We start from the raw sequence: 16,731 nt of genomic DNA on the forward strand, positions 1-16,731 counted from the left end.
GGGGGAGGTTAGAGAGGCAAAGCTGAGTGGCTCTGGTGTGATACATAACCTGGGTCCGGTATAAATATTAAATAAGAACTACCCCTACTTTAACTAATGTCTACATATATACCCTTGCTTTGTTGTGTAATTGCAGTGTCAAATGTATATACCATATTATCTCCAACCATATTGGAAACTACTGAAGGCAGGATTTTTTATTTATTTCTCTATGGTATCCAGTAGACTATTGGCAGAAGTTGAATAACTATTTTATTGGATCACGGCTGATTGGTTGATTAAAAGACCCTATATAGATCAGTCTGTAATTACTATATAAACATCATCACAATATGTGACTTTCTAGGGAATAGAAACATGGGCTGGACGGGGGAGGGGTAGATATTCTCTCACCCAGGCCTCCCATTATATTTTTCATTTCTCAGCTTTTGACAGGTTCACTCATGTTGATGTCTACATCACAATAATTTTATAATTCTGGTTCATCTGTTCCTTACTTTATTCATTCATTGATTGATTCAACACGTTATTGAGTTCTTACCATGTGCCAGATATCGTCCTGGGCATGGTAATAAGGATTATATATATATATTTTTAACACACACACACATATCCTCTCCCTGCTCTCAAGAAACTCAAAGTATAGTAGGGAAAGAACATAAGAAATGAATAGATAATATAAGATCTTTTCCCTTATCTCCAGGAGAGGGGACAACCTTGCTTGTTTAAATTTTATCTGAAACTGCCAACAACTCTACATGTTTCAATAAAATGTTACTTTTATTATTTCCACTTGAGAAGAGAGTATATACATTTCCAAAAATATGAAGATTCTGTGGGTATCTCAGCACTGGTATTTATTCAGCTTACATCAGGTAAAGAGTAGGACAGATGAGATAAAGCATGTGCTACTTCTTTCAGCCAGTCCCCTCACTTTTCTCAGCCAGTCCCCTCTTCTGGAATCAAAGTTAGTCCTGGTGCCAAAAAATCAGTATCAAAGGACCAGAGGAGGCCTGGGCCCAGGATTCAAGGGAGAGAACCATGGAGGATTCACCATTTAGCATTCACTCCAAGATTAGGGCATGGTCAATTGCTTGCTGATTATTTTTAATCCATTACCTATCTTCCCATCAGTGGTAGAGGAAGTTATTACTTTTTCTCTTGTCCCATATTACTCTTCCCAATTAATTGTGACAGAACCTCCTTTTGACTTCCTGGGGGATTTCTCTATTAATTATTCCTTCATGTTATGCCCAAACTATCTCAAATTGTTCAAAGATTATTGTATTGGTGGCTCACCTGCATGTATTGAACTTCTGAAGAGTTATGAACTAATATCTAACTCAAGAGAAAAACTCTGAAACTTGTAATATTTTTAGGAGGTACAGTTTATAATGGTTTGTGTGTGTGTGTGTGTGTGTGTGTGTGTGTAATATGTTTCTTTCCTCTCTTAGTGGTAAATTATGACATACATTCCTGGAGCTAAAACTTCTCTAAATTTAAATCAAAACAAGCCATGCTTGGTACAACATTTTGGTTGAAAAATGCTTATAGAATAATACTATATTCCCTGGGAAGGGTTAGTATCCTCTTAATTAGTGGCTTGTTCATTGATTTCAAACTGATTTCAGATACTTGTCCATACTAAATTGGCTACATCATTGACCTAATTTGACTCTTCATCCTGTTTCTCATGTGTTGCAAAAAGGAAAAAGAAACGAAGTCTTTTGAGGAAATATTCCCTGGAATCTCCATAGAGTTGGCTGCATGGGCTTCAGTTGGCATCAATGGGAATGGGATGGCCAAAGCCCCCAATGTTACTCTCCAGAGTCTCACCGCTGGGTACCTGGTAATGTCATCCCTGGCAGTCTGAGCTAACCTACTATGTTATAATGGCTCAGAAGCACAACCTGGAATTATACCAAACTGTCAGTATTGTTAACTAGCATTGCACTGGGACAGGTGAGCACTAATTGGAATTTCTTATCTGAGATAGACATCCCTTCTTTTGGAGAAGACTACTTTCTTTCCTGCAAAGTGGCTGCATCAGAAGCAAAGATAAATCCAGTGGATCTTTTTAAAAGGGTGCAGCTTTTAGAGTGCCAAATTGCAGTACTGATCAGCAGGTCATTCTTTCCCTTTGTAAACACGCCGGCTACAGCCCTAATAGCATGATGGCCTACAGAACAGTCTCCAGACTGTTTGTAACTATCTGATGGAAACTCAACTCAGGATACTGTAAGGTATGACACACAAATGCACACAAAAACATCTTACAAGAAAATTCTGGGATGAGTTTGTCTAAATTGATAAATAAATGTTGCCTCCTGGAAAACTGAGTCATGTATTTGAACACTATTGCTTCAGAGGACAAAAGGAAATGTCAGATTTCACAGAGTAACTCAGGGTTCTTTACGTCTAGTACATTTTCTAGCCAAATTTAGTCACTGACTTTTAAAAATCAAGCTTAGAGGTCAGAAGATTAAAAGAGCTTGAGTTTTCAAAAGGTACGATCATCTCTCTTCTGTATCCTGATAATTCAGAAATTTTGAAATCAGGCTCACTTCATGGGAATATATTCTTACTATCTCATTGCCCTACATCCATAGCCCTGTCTTACCCACACTTCCCCCACAGCTTTCCCCCAACCCCAGCCCTGCCCCCTGCCCAACTCTAGAAAGGTAGAAACATGGCTACTGCTGTGGACCCTCTTCTCGCTTTATATAATCTGTCTTCAGTCTGTGATGACGTCCCATACAGTTTCATACTGAGTTACAAAGGCAGTATCATGTGTGATTATGAACGCAGGCTTTGGGGCCAGACTGCCTGATGCCAAACTGCTTGTGTGGCCTTGGGTTGCCTAATGGTTCTGGGCCAGAACTTCATTATGTAAAATCAGGAAAAATATTAGCACTCATCTCAAGAACACTGTAAGAATTAAACAAGCTAGCATACATAAAATACTAAGAACAGTCTCTCACAAAGTGAATGTTGTTTATTATTATTAACTTGTGTGATGCTGGTATATAACAAAATAACTAATCCTGTATTCAAACAAAATAATGGAGAAACTTGAGTGCCAAACATCAGCTCATATACTCAATAGATGAGATTTGAATAGAGGGATGATTCAGCCCTTACGAAAGGCAGATCTAGCTTAATAGAAGAGGTTCACTGAATATAGACACTCTTCAAGTATTTCAAGCCCAGGATGGTCCCACAATAAGACTCAGTCATTCAAACACCTTCCTCCAAGTTGATCAGCATTTACCAGAGCATGTCAGAGACTTGTGCTCATTCCAGGGCCTTGGATATCTGAGGGTAGGTGATTATGAATGTTTTCACAGTGGACCACAGTGGCCCTCCCATGATATGGGTATTTAAATGCTTTTATCTCTCTTTTTCTCTGCTCTCACATCCCCATTCTTCTTGCTGTCCCAATTCTGTTGTTGTTTCCCCAGTTAATGTTATTAGTTACAGAGTTGCAAATGAGAAATTATGGTAGCCAGACCAGAAAATCAAATATGTTTGATTTCATTACTCCACCTATGTGTACCCTCTTGACTTAATCAGTCCTCAGTTATCTCTTGATTTTACCCATGAAGATGTGCAGGCCAGGACCTTGCATATATACAATTATATAATTTGAGTTAAATAGTGTCTCATTTCCAATTCAAAATTATATAATCAGTGAATAGATCAGAAATTTCAACTCTGAGAATCCAAGGTAAACTTAAAGAGCTGGGTTTCTAAGTTGCTAATAATTATCCCTTGTCTTTCATGAATGCAAATGACTGCCTGTCCTAAAAGATAAAAAATAAAACTTTCATTTCCTCTGAATCCCTTTTTCAATAGATATCAAGACAACAGATGCTAAAAAGACAAGTGATGACATAAGAGTGGCAGCAATATGTGGCCACCAATGGGCCCTAGCCAGCACCGTAATGTGCTCCCACCCCACCTGAATAAGTCCTTGTCTATATGTCAATGAAATTCCCTAATAAAGGAGAAGCAGCCATGTACACTGTCAGTTCACATCTAGCAGTAAGGCCCTGAATGAAATGCAGACTTGTTGGCCAAGAATATGAGTCAAGTCTGATTACTTAGAAACAGAAACACAGAAAAAAATTTATTAAAAAAAAATTCTAGGCCTTCTAGAATGGAATGCCCACTTGGCTGATCAACTTGGGTCAGAAATGCTGATTAGAATATTCCAAGTTAATCTTCTTATTTTTGAAATATGAATGATGATGGAAGGGAAAGAATAGAAAATGGCTTTGCCCAATTGTTCCACCACTTGTGCCTGATTGAGAGGCATCAATTCTTGATGCTATAGGCAGGATATTCAGTTTTAACTCTCTTCCCTCAGCTTTGTAAAAGAGAGAACCATAAGAAGAATTTTAAATTAACAACAATTTTTGCCCCCAATTAGCCTAATGGCTACAGTATTGCAAGTCCAATACTCAAAGCTAAGACAGAAGCTGAACTTAGTATCTTATTAGTTAAGGGTCTTTTACGTTCTCAACACTGGAATTTAGTGGATATGATTTAAAAAAAGATATGGTCTCTAGTAGGGAAAATAAAACCAACAAAAATTTATTCACCAAGTACTTCTTGGGCACCTGCTATTGTGCCAAGTGCTCTAAGGAAAACACAGGTTTTTAATATAAGGTCTCTGATCTTAGAGAGTATATGATATACTAGAAGAAATAAAACCTCTATACAATAGCTAGCACTAAAAATATCCACACCTAAGAAACAATTGGCCAATTCTGTTTTAAACCACGCTTCAACAACAGTCATATATCTGAAACAGGAAGCCCAAAATGATGGAAACCGAATGTGTATTTCCGATAAAAGCAAGTCTCATTCTGAGTCTCTCCTTCTTTCCATCCTGTGCTCAGAAACTCATTTTTAGCCTCCTGTTGAGGTCCTCAGGCTGTCAACCTATTTTGTACAATGCTGACAAACTAGGCTTCTAGAATCAGCTTTTTGCATTCATTACGGACTATCTTTTCTTGAAAATGTTTCTGTGGCTTTTCTTATCTGTTAAATAAAGTTAGATCCCCTAAGTAGCACGTATAGTAGAAAAAGCATGGGGTTGGAATCAGCTCTAGATCTGATCACTCTGTACCTATTTGACCCTCAGGATATTTAACTTCTTTGAGCTAATGTTTTCTCCACTATAAAATGGAGCAAGATATACTTATCTATCAGCTTAGTGAAAGCTGATAGCTGGCTAAACCTGATTTGCCATAATTTCTCTTTGAAATACCCATTAAAACACATTGTCTTAGTCTGCCAGACTGCTATGACAAATACCACACAATAGGTTGGCTTAAAAAAAGAATTTATTGGCTCATAATTTTAGAGGCTGGAAGTCCAAATCAAGATGTCTGCAAGGATGTGCTTTCTCCTGGGGTTGATGGTGTTCTGGTGATCACATAGCTGTGTCCAAAGTTTTTCTCCTGTGTGGTTTTCTCTGACTCCTCTTTATAAGGCCTCCAGTAATATGGTTTAAGGCCCACCCTGATTCAGTGGGGCCACACCTAAAAAGGATCTTTGAAGATCTTATTCACAAAAGAGTCAACATCTTAATTGATAATATATCTTCAAAGGGTCCTAGTCACAGCCACAGGAATACGAATTAAGGTTAAGAACATGTCTTTGTTGAGGTACATCAATTGAATTACATACACATGAAAAGATGCGCAACATTCCAACAGCACTAAATATTAAGTGCATTGATCCTGGATTTGTAGATATTTGAGAATAATTATCCTCAGTTACAAGTTAGAGGGTCATGAGAAGGAATTAGGAGCCAACTTACACCTGCATCTCAGAAACAGCAAACAGAAAAGAAGTAGGTAAAAGCTTTTACCAACTCTGACATCAGTCAATCCTCCTGTAATCAACTACTCTCTGAGAAATAGAGTCATTTCTACGTTTCACATGCATCAGTAATTTCCCTTCTAATGCCATTATAAAGGATTTCAGCTACAAGTAGTGCATCTGAGTCAAAGGTCAAGTATGAGGCGTAACATTCTGTAATTCTTGGAATATAATGTCATCGTTTGGGTCTAGACAGAAGGAACCAAGGAAACACTGCATTCTGGTGATTATAATCTTCATAGTGTTTTTTAACAGTCTTTAAAAGATTGAAAACATAAATAGGGACATAAAAGATATAGATATATAGACAATGACAAGGCCCAAACCTTCATTTCGAGCAACCACAAAACAGTTATAAAAATTGATTCTATACTTAGTCATGAAGGAGCCACATTCTCTGAGTACAATGAAATATGAGTACAATGAAATAAAATTAGAATTAAATATAAATTAAATGAGAGATACCAAGCATTTAGAAATATAAAACGTGATGTTACTTTTGTGTAAAAGAAGAAATCAAAACTTTTTACATGGTAATATATCTTTTATCATAAACAGTTATATTTTTGGAAACAGCAAAATACTATGGAAAAAAAATGCCTTTAGTCAAAACTAAACTCAGTGGGAAATTGAGAGTCTCAAACTCTCATTCAACAACCAGACCAACAACAAAAAAAAGTTTAAAGGAAACAGTAAGAAGAATATAAAGATAAAAGGAGCTGTTAATGAATCAGGAAACAGAAAAGCAGCAAATGTTGATTTGGGGAACGGGGAGGAGAGATGGTAAGTCAGGAAGAATAAAGAGATAAATTTTAGTAAAATCTAATCAAGAAGTAAAAGATCAAATATCAATGACAATGTTATACACAATAAAGGGACGGTACAAACAAATATAAAGAGGAAAACATTAAGAAACCATAGGAAAAAATGTAAAGGTTACCACAAAATTGCTTCTTTTTTATTAAAGTTTCGAAATCCAGATGGCTTTATAGGTGAGTTCCTTTAATTTCTCACATGGTGTGTTAAATGCTCCAGTGCAAAGAAATAAGTGAAACCAAACAAAAATGAAAATTATCATCTAAACATTTACAATAAAATCCAAACTCCTGAATAACATATGCAGTTAAATTGAATTCAATAATTCTGAAAAAGAAAATAACAACTACAACCAAGTAGGATTTATTCCAAAATTTTTACTACTTTGATTTTCTTTAATGAATGGCATCAGTTAACTAACCCAAAGTGGAAGATCATATAATCATCTCAATAAATGCCAAAAGCTTGAAATAAAAATCAACACCTTTCATGACAAAACTCTTATTAAACTAGCAATTGATAAATTTAGTATTACGGAAGTGATAGTTAATTCTAAATAATAGCCAACATAAACTTAATGAGAAAAGCCATTATAATCAGGAAATTATTTTCCATCATTATAATTATTTAATACTGTCCCTATACTTCTGGCCAACTCAATAATATAAGAAATGGAAATACAATGAAGGAGAATTAGAAGAGTGAAAATCGAAGTTTCATTTTTTCAGTCAACATGATTAATTATGAGTTAGATATCTAAATAAAACAAACTAGAAACATTGCCAGAAGTAAGAGTTTAAAAAATAATGCAATATAAGACAAACAAAAAGAAAGTTTTCTTATGTACCACAGAGAAATATAAATGGAAATAAATGAAAATTTAAAATAACCCAATGTATTTGAAGGTAAACTATTTAAACAGTAAGTAGTAAGGAGTAAACTAGTGTGCAACAATTATAATATCTTATTGTATTATTTGATTATCGTCTGTCTCCTCCTTCTTAAAAGAAAGGACTGAGCATGTGTTTACAGGTGTATGTACCTATGAGCACATCAGTATGTCTTTACCATAATAGGCTAGTAGACAGTCAAATATTTCTTTCCTGAATGAATTAATCAAAAATATTTCCTACTATTGATAGTTAAAATTTTCCTTTCTATGAATAATTTCCATGTTCTTTTATTATTAGAAATTCATATCTCTAAAAATATGGAAAACCCAGGTATGAGGGGTATGTGGTCATCAGACCCCACTCAAATATTTTTTGAAGATATGAGTTTCTCAAAAGTTCCTCATGGGTGAGAAGGATATAGGCTTTAAATACTGGATATTATAGTTCTAAGAATGGTAAAGTAAGTTTTTAACAGCTCTAGGTAAGTACTGCTACAAAAGTTAGCAGTGATGAGTAAATATGATTATATGAAAAAGTAACCCATTTTGAATTTACCTGGCATAGATCAGTACCAGCAGACTGGTGCTAATTGGAAATTGGTTAAATTTCCTGAAAACAAACAGCATTACACTACTAGGAACAAAAGCAAAACAGTATGTTGAATAAAGCAACACACATATTTAATTAAAAAGCAAACTATTTAACTACAATATTTATATCTTGCCTTACTGCCCTTAGAATGCTAATATCTTCCAGAAAGGTTAAATACAATTTAGATAGAAGTAACTGAAGGCTAATTTACAAAATACAAAAGTAGTTGAAGGCTAATTTACTTCCTCTCTCTCTCTCCCTTTCCTTCCCTCTTCCCTCTCTTCATCCCTCCCTCCCTTCCATCCTTCCTATTTTCTCACACACACATGTTTAACTTATGCAAAACCTTATTACATGAGAACTTCCTGGTGCTTTATTCTAGGACATATGAAAGTACAAAGAATGTAAGCAATTATATTAAAATTTTAGTATCTTTTTAAATTTGAAAATTGGAATGCTGTTGTTTTATAAGTCTGTAGTTTGGAATTTTAAAAATAAATTACAATTTGAAAAGTTTGGAAATTGAACCCTAGGCAACTACCCTGAAGGGAATACAGTTTGTTAGTCAGGTCTAAGAGCTAGGTTCAGATACACAGGTGAATGACACCTGGCAATAAAACAATGTAATCTGCTTTAACTCACCTGTGGAGAAAGTCACAGTTGGGGCCTGGCATTGCCATTTTCCCTGTGTGACTCTGGCTGTTAGTGTAAAAGAATTTTTTGTACTTTTCTAGTTTTCTACTAGAGTCATAAATACAGCCTGTCCTCAGTGCCCAGCTTCCACTGAGCCTGCTGCAACAGGGTCATTTTGTGTCAATTCTGAAGATAAAGCAGTGTGTAATCAATAAAAAGAATGTTTACTGTATCATTTTCTCACTTAAAAAGCTGTTTATGTGAATTTTAGAAATATCTTAAAATTAAAAATGAAATATTTAGTCATGAAAACTAAATGCAAACAAAGTAAAGAGAGAATTTAAGAGAGCTGACTAACCTACACCATCCAGAAATTTGCTTGTCTTTTGAGCAACAACACAGGAGATAATTCATTAACTATTGAAGGAATTTTATTCTAATAGTATAGATCTCTTTATTAGAAGTTATCTTAACATATTTTTTCTGCTTGGAATTGTGTTTGTGTGTGTGTGTGTGTGTGTGTGTGTGTGTGTGTGTGTGTGGAAACAAAACAAACAACTTGCTTTTTAAAACCAATTTAAATAATTTTAAAATAATTTTAAAATAAAAATATATTAATGCAAAACTGAAATCATTTTTAAAATGTAACTTTTAAAAGAAAATAAGCATTCAATCTGTCTATAGGCAGACTAAAGCATTTCATTATAATAACTTACGAAATAGTGATTAACTTCCATACACTTATGCTCCAAATTCCTTGAATGGAAGAGAGTTTATCTTATACACTTTCAAGCCAATGGATTATTAAATTATGGAGAAAGCTTAATAAATTACCAACTTTTATTTATACTTATTCATTAATAAGAAAAAGTTGAAGAGAAAGTAATAGATAGAAGTATTCTTTTCAAGTATAAATCAATGTTCTGACAAAACATTTCATTATGTGTAAATAATTGTTACAGCTGGGATTGGTTTTCATTTGTGGTATGTGTTTTGTTTTTTTCTCATTTCCAAATTCACTGTATGAATCAGAGAAGACATAACTATCTGCTTTCTTATGAGTTGCACTATAATTGTGGCTCTTTGAAAAAGCACAGTAGGAACAATTTTCCACTCAATTGTACGATACTGACCCTGGTTGAAGTTGACAAAGTTGACTTAATTAGTAAAAAGAAAACACTAAACATTGATTTTTCTATATAAGCATTAATCAGCTTTGTAGAATAGTTAGATTTAACACGGGCTAATGTAGTTGTATTTTGTATTATCCTTTAGCTATTAAAGGTATAAAAATGATTAAAGTATACGAAATTTAAAGCCTCATACCTAGTATATGTATGGATGGCTTTTTTTTGTCAAAAATATTTTATGTGTATTTCTATCTTTCTGTTCATTTTGACGATTAAGAAAAAGTCATTTTACGACCTGGACTTCACACTTTGCAAATCTCTTCAGTTATATGGTAGTCCTTCAAGGCTCTTCTAAAAGTGTCAACAGGCTTTGCCCTGTCAGTTGAACTCCTGGGCCAAGATAAACTACAGAAGCTGATATAAGTAAAAGAACTGTATAAAATGTGGCAACTGTATAAAATGTATGGAATGATCTCCTCACCTGGCTTGGACATATAACTAGAGAGAAAAGCATGAAATAAACCAGAAATAACAATAAGTACTGTATGTGACCCATATACAGTATTTGATCTACCATAGAAGAAGGTCAATAAATGTAGCAAGAATTTACCATACAGATTGAGAAAAAGTTGGCATATGCAAAATGTACAAATAATCTTCTGAGTCCATTAATATCAAAAAATATTATTTTCAAGTTAATGTATCAATTTAACTTCACGTTGCCTGAGGCTTTTTTCCTACTAAAATTTTAAAGAAAGATTCTCACTTGGGAAACAAATAACTTCTACATCTTTTAAAATAATATTTATCATCAATATAATAAACTAGCTCATACCAGTTCATGAGAAGCAACTGTGCATGTATCTTGCCAAGTTTGTGTTCAATGGTGTCACATTGGTAGCCTGAAATCAAGCTTGGTGGGAGAATTTTCATTAAAGCAATCAGAAAACACTATAAATCAGGTCTCCTTCCCTCCCCATACTGCCCCCAGAGAACTGGTTTAGGAAATGAGAAATTTGCTTGGAGTCAAAATCCAGAATTCCAATTATGGAAACTTATTAGAGGTTTTTGTTTGTTTGTTTTGTTTTTTGCTGAGCAGACTATAAAGGATTAATGTGATTTTTATCAAAAGCCACTGTGATGTATTATGCATGCGGAAGTTCCTCAGAAAGAATGAACAAAGAGTATCTATTGGCTATTAAAATACTATGAAACTCCAATAATTAAAATAGTGTGGCACTGGTGCAAGGAGAAACAAATGGTTGGAACAAAATACATACACAAGAAAAATAATTTATAATATACTATAACTTAATATGTAAGGAGACCATTAGAAAAAAAGGAGAGTATTATTCAATATTTAGTGTGAAAATTAAAAAGAATTTGAGTCCCATTCCTCACACCATACATCAATGAGTTCCAAAATAGAATAAAGTAAAATAATCTAACTATAGAAAAAGCAAAAGAATACTTTTCAAATGTTTACCAAAACTCTAAATGCAAACAACTCTGTAACCTCCCTTAAAACTTCTGCTTCCAATTAGGATCTAGAAAGTTGCAAGAAATACCACTCTTACTCTAATAACCCAAACAAGCCAGATAAGTTTAAAAACAAAAATCAGTTTTTCCTTTTTTTAAAAACAAAAAACAAAAAACATCACATTGCTGAAGATGCAAGGAAACCTAAATGAACTGAATTCCAGAAAGAATGAACCCTTTCTGGAAGTGACCAATTGATGCTTTTATCCCTGGCAGAGTAGTGGGAGGAGGAGAAAGCAGTCAAACTTTTATCAGCCACATATGGGCTGGTGTAATGGATTAGAATTCTGAAGTGTCCCAACCATGGAGTGAGCCTGCACCCACACATCAACTCTTACCCATAGGTATACGCCAAGTGCTCACACATAGTATACCAAATGCTGCGTGCAGGAAGGAAAACAAGGGAAATTCCTCTGGCACATGGAGCCTTCCCCAAGTACAAAGCTGATACAATTTGAAGGCTGCATGTATGGCAGAAGAACTGAGAACATCCATCCTAATACACTCCAGGATTCTCAGCTACCAAAAATGGGAGGAGGGACAGAATAGTTGAGAGAAACCCCCAAGAGGCATCTGGTGCCTTTACAAACTGTAATTCAGCCACCATCTGAAGGCTGTGGATAGGGAAACATAGGTTGGAGAGAGATCTGAAGCCAGAAAGCTGGGTTTGGGACTGGAATGCAAACAGAACTTCACAGCAATCCAAAAGGCTGGCATCTAGGCTGTGAAGCAGAGTGAAAACTTAGTTGAAAAAACTGAGTTTAGCAATAAAGCACAGAGGGCTCCATCATCTTATCAGTGTTCAGAGGTCAAGCCTATTGAGGGAGAAGTCCTGACTCTATGTTCAAAACATTTAAAGCCAGTGCTGAATGGAACTAAAATAAAGCTGAAACAGAACTAAAACACAACTCAACTACACCCCAGATTGACCTAGCTCCCATTTTAGCAGCCAGACAAAAGGGGTGTGCCCTTTTGGAGATAAATATTACTTACTTCTATATCTACTGTTTGTTTTTATATACTGCCCAGTATACAATTAAAAATTAATGAGACACATGATGAAGTAAGAAAATGTGATTTGTGGTCAAGAGAAGAATCAGTCAATAAAAGCAGACCCAACAATGGTCCAGACTTTGGGTTATCAGACAGGGACTATGATAAAAATGTTAAAAATCTATTGAAAAAGTTGGACATGTGTGAAGAAATGGGGACCCTCACTGGAGTCATGGAAACAATATAAAAAAATCAAATGGAAATGACAGAAATGAAAGAAGAGCATTTAATATAAGAAATAAAGAATTGGTTGGATGGGCTTAACAGTAGATGGTACACAATGGAGGATAAAAGCAAGTTAAAAAAAAAAACCACAAAAGACAAACAAATTTGACTTAGAAACAATAAAAATGCCTGTGTGTAAAAATATGATTGATAAAATGTTAATAGTAATTGAGGCCAGTTAGTTGGTTTATGGAAGATGGATACATGGGGGCTCATCATACAGTTTTCTCTAGTTATCTTTGAATATGTACATAATAAAAAGCTAAAGATTCTTATGCATAATTAAAAAATAAAGTAAAACAAAAGACTGAGGTAAAACAAAAGACTGAGGAAGACATCTGCAGTAAATATGACAAACAGTATTTTTATTATAGAAAGAACTTACATAAACCAACAAGAAAAACTCCAAGCACTGTGAGAATGCAGAAAATTGGTACTTTTACACAAATCTATTGTTTCATAAATATGTTCAATCCTTGGGAAAAGAAATAGCAATATACTTTAAGAGTCCTATATACATATATCTGTAAATTGGGTACCAGAAATTGTATTGACTAAATAATTGAAAGTAGAAAAATAATAAATGCCCAATTGCAAGGGAATGCTCATGATCTATCATCTCTACGAAAAATGAATACAGTCATTAAAAGTATGATATTGAAACATGAGGCAACATAAAACAAATATTTGAGATATTAAAGCAGAGTTACAAATAATTTATACAATAGGATTATAATTAGTTAAGAAATTAGCATGTAAAATATGAAAGAAAACACATTGAAAAGCTAACAGCACAGCCAAGTTGTACATTTTCAGCTTGAAGATTAGCCTATGAAATAGAACATCTTCACTCCCTGTTTTACCAGGTAGTAGATAAAAAGTTATCTATAGTACCTTTCCCAATTAAATAGACACATGAGAGCTGTTTTATTCTCAAATATAAGGATAAAAAGATAACCAGTTCACTTCTGCATTCCCAACTTAAAGATGTTTACAGAAGAAATGAGAAATCATGATGACACCAAACTAGTCTCCACGGCTAAACTAAAGGCAGACTGCCTCTCAAGGGAGTTCTGAGGCAACAGGGCACACCCAGTCTTAGTCAATAGATTGTTCAGGAGAGTTGATTTTCTAGTACATTCAGTTACATGCTTATTTTAATCAAAAGAGGCATATACTTGATCTTGCCCTACTGTCTATTAGAATTCACACTTTGTTAATAGAATATTTGATTGGGTATTACCACCTACATTAGTTTCCTATTGCCGCTGTTAATAAATTACCACAAATTTAGTGGCTGAAGACAACACAAATTGATTATCTTACAATTCTGAAGGTTAGAAGTCCAAAACGGGTCTCACTGGGCTAAAATCAAAGTGTCAGGAGAGCTGCATTCTTTCTGTATGCCATAGGGGAGAATCTATTTTCCTTGCCAATTTCTAGAAGTTGAGAGCATTCCATGTCTTATGCGCCCCTTCAGTCTTCAAAGCCAGGAATTGCATCTTTCTGACCTCTGCTTACATCATCACATTTCTTTCTCTGATTCTTCTGATGCCTTCTAACAGATATCTTTTAAGGGCAAATGATTATATTGGGCCCACCTGAATAATCTAGGATAATCTCCCTGTTCTAAGATCCTTAACTTAATCACATCTTCAAAGTCCTTTTTGTCATGTATGGTAACATATTCACTAGTTCCGGTGATTAGGACATGAATAACGTTGGTGGGCTCTTATTCCGCCTACCACATCTCCAAAGCAATTTTTTTTTAATTTTATTCTTGAAATAAAAGAAAGTAAAATTAAATTTAAAAATTTCCTTTACACATTCCTGGGTTGCAGCCTGTTGCTCTCCAACAAGAGCATAAAGGCCATGTTCTAACACACCTCAAAATGTATGGCTTAGGCTCGTTACTGCAAAGGAGAGGCTAAACTTGCATATAATTGTGCCTAAGAGTCTCCCCCTGAGTACCTCTTTGTTGCTCAGATGTGGCCCTCTCTCTCTCTAACTGAGCCACCTCAGCAGGTGAACTCACTGCCCTCCCCCCTACGTGGGACCCGACTCCCAGGGGTGTAAATCTCCCTGGCAATGCAAGATATGACTCTCGGGGATGAATCTGGACCCAGCATCATGGGATTGAGAATATCTTATTGACCAAAAGGGGGATGCTAAATGAGACGTAATAGTTTCAGTGGCTGGGAGATTTCAAATGGAGTTGAGAGGTCACTCTGGTGGACATTCTTATGCACTATACAGATAACACCTCTTAGGTTTTAATGTATTGGAATAGCTAGAAGTAAATACCTGAAACTACCAAACTCCAACCCAGTAGTCTGGACTCCTGAAGACAATTATATAATAATGTAGATTACAAGGGGTGACAGTGTGATTGTGAAAACCTTGTGGATCACACTCCCTTTATCTAGTGTATGGATGGATGGGTAGAAAAATGGGGATAAAAACTAAATGACAAATAGGGTGGGATGGGAGGGATGGTTTGGGTGTTCTTTTTTTACTTTTATTTTTTATTCTTATTCTGATTCTTTCTGATGTAAGGAAAATGTTCAGAAATAGATTGTGGTGATGAATGCATAACTATATGATCGTACTGTGAACAGTTGATTGTATACCGTGGATGACTGTATGGTATGTGAATATATTTTAATAGAACTGAATTAAAAAAAAATGGATGGCTTAGGACAATAAGAAAATCTGCAGTGTTTATTTAGGAGTTTAACTCTGAACAGTTTTATCAGATGAACTGGTGTGAGAAAACTAGCTGCTTATAGTCCAAAGGCTATTAAATTGCTTAAAAAGTCTCCCCTTCCCTTTCCACACCATCAACTACTAATATTTAAGAAAAAGGGAAAAGATGGTTGCAGTGGCCACATTTAAAAATAATGTGATGATGATGATGGTGACAACAAAGATAACAACCACCATTCTAAGTTCTTTAAAAGTAATATCACATTTAATTATAATAACTCTGAGTATGTTATTATCTGTATACAGTTTTTATTCCTGTTTTAGAAAGACAGTAATTGAGATGGAGAGGTCTCCTAATGTGAACAGTAGAGCCAGGATTTATGCTCTGGCAGTCTGACTGTCAGACAGTGGTTAAGAGGTTTCAGTCTTAACCACAATGCTATTTGGCTTCCCAGTAAAAAATATTTAAGTTTATTCATCAGTCTGGCCTGACTGAATGAACTCAAATGATCAAGCAGTTTTTCAGCCTTCTCTGCAAAGAAGTGTTGGGGACTGAATCATATGAAATATTGGGGATTGAATCATGTCCCCACAAAAGACATGTTCAAGTCCTAACTGCTGGTCCTGTGCATGTGAATCCATTTGTAAATAGGACCTTGTCAGATACTAGTTAAGGTGTGCTCAAACCAAACGAGGGTGGGCCTTAATCCAATATGCCTGAAGTCCTTACAAGCAAAGGAAATAGGTCACAGGAGAAGCCACAGGGAACTGCCAGGAGCTGGAGGTCAACAGAACCCAGAGGAGAAAGGAGAGGACACCACCACGTGCATTGCCAGGTAACAGAAAGGACAAGGATCCCCAAGGACAGCCGGCAGCCAACCCAGAAGGCTGCAGTCTTTGGGGAGAACATCTCCTTGCTGACGCCTCTATTTTGGACTTCTACCCTCAAAATTGTGAGCCAATAAATTCCTGTTGTTTAAACCAGCATATCAAATTGTATGGTATTTATTTTAGCAGCCAGGAAACTAAGATAAGAAGCAAATTCAGTATATATAATTTGAAATTTAAGTGGATAGAAAAATTTGGAAAACTAGTTTTCTTTTTGTAATAGACTCAGAAGCTTTTCTTGGGTACAAATGCTAGGGCTCTTCTCTGCTCCAAGACTCTGATGCTTAAAATGTTGCACATTTGTTTTAGACTTAGCATCCATTTTCTGCTCACATAGTGTCCAAGAATTAATTTGCATGCTAATT

The sequence above is a fragment of the Choloepus didactylus genome, chromosome 5, assembly GCF_015220235.1.
Source record: "Choloepus didactylus isolate mChoDid1 chromosome 5, mChoDid1.pri, whole genome shotgun sequence".
In the NCBI taxonomy this organism is placed as follows: Eukaryota; Metazoa; Chordata; class Mammalia; order Pilosa; family Megalonychidae; genus Choloepus; species Choloepus didactylus.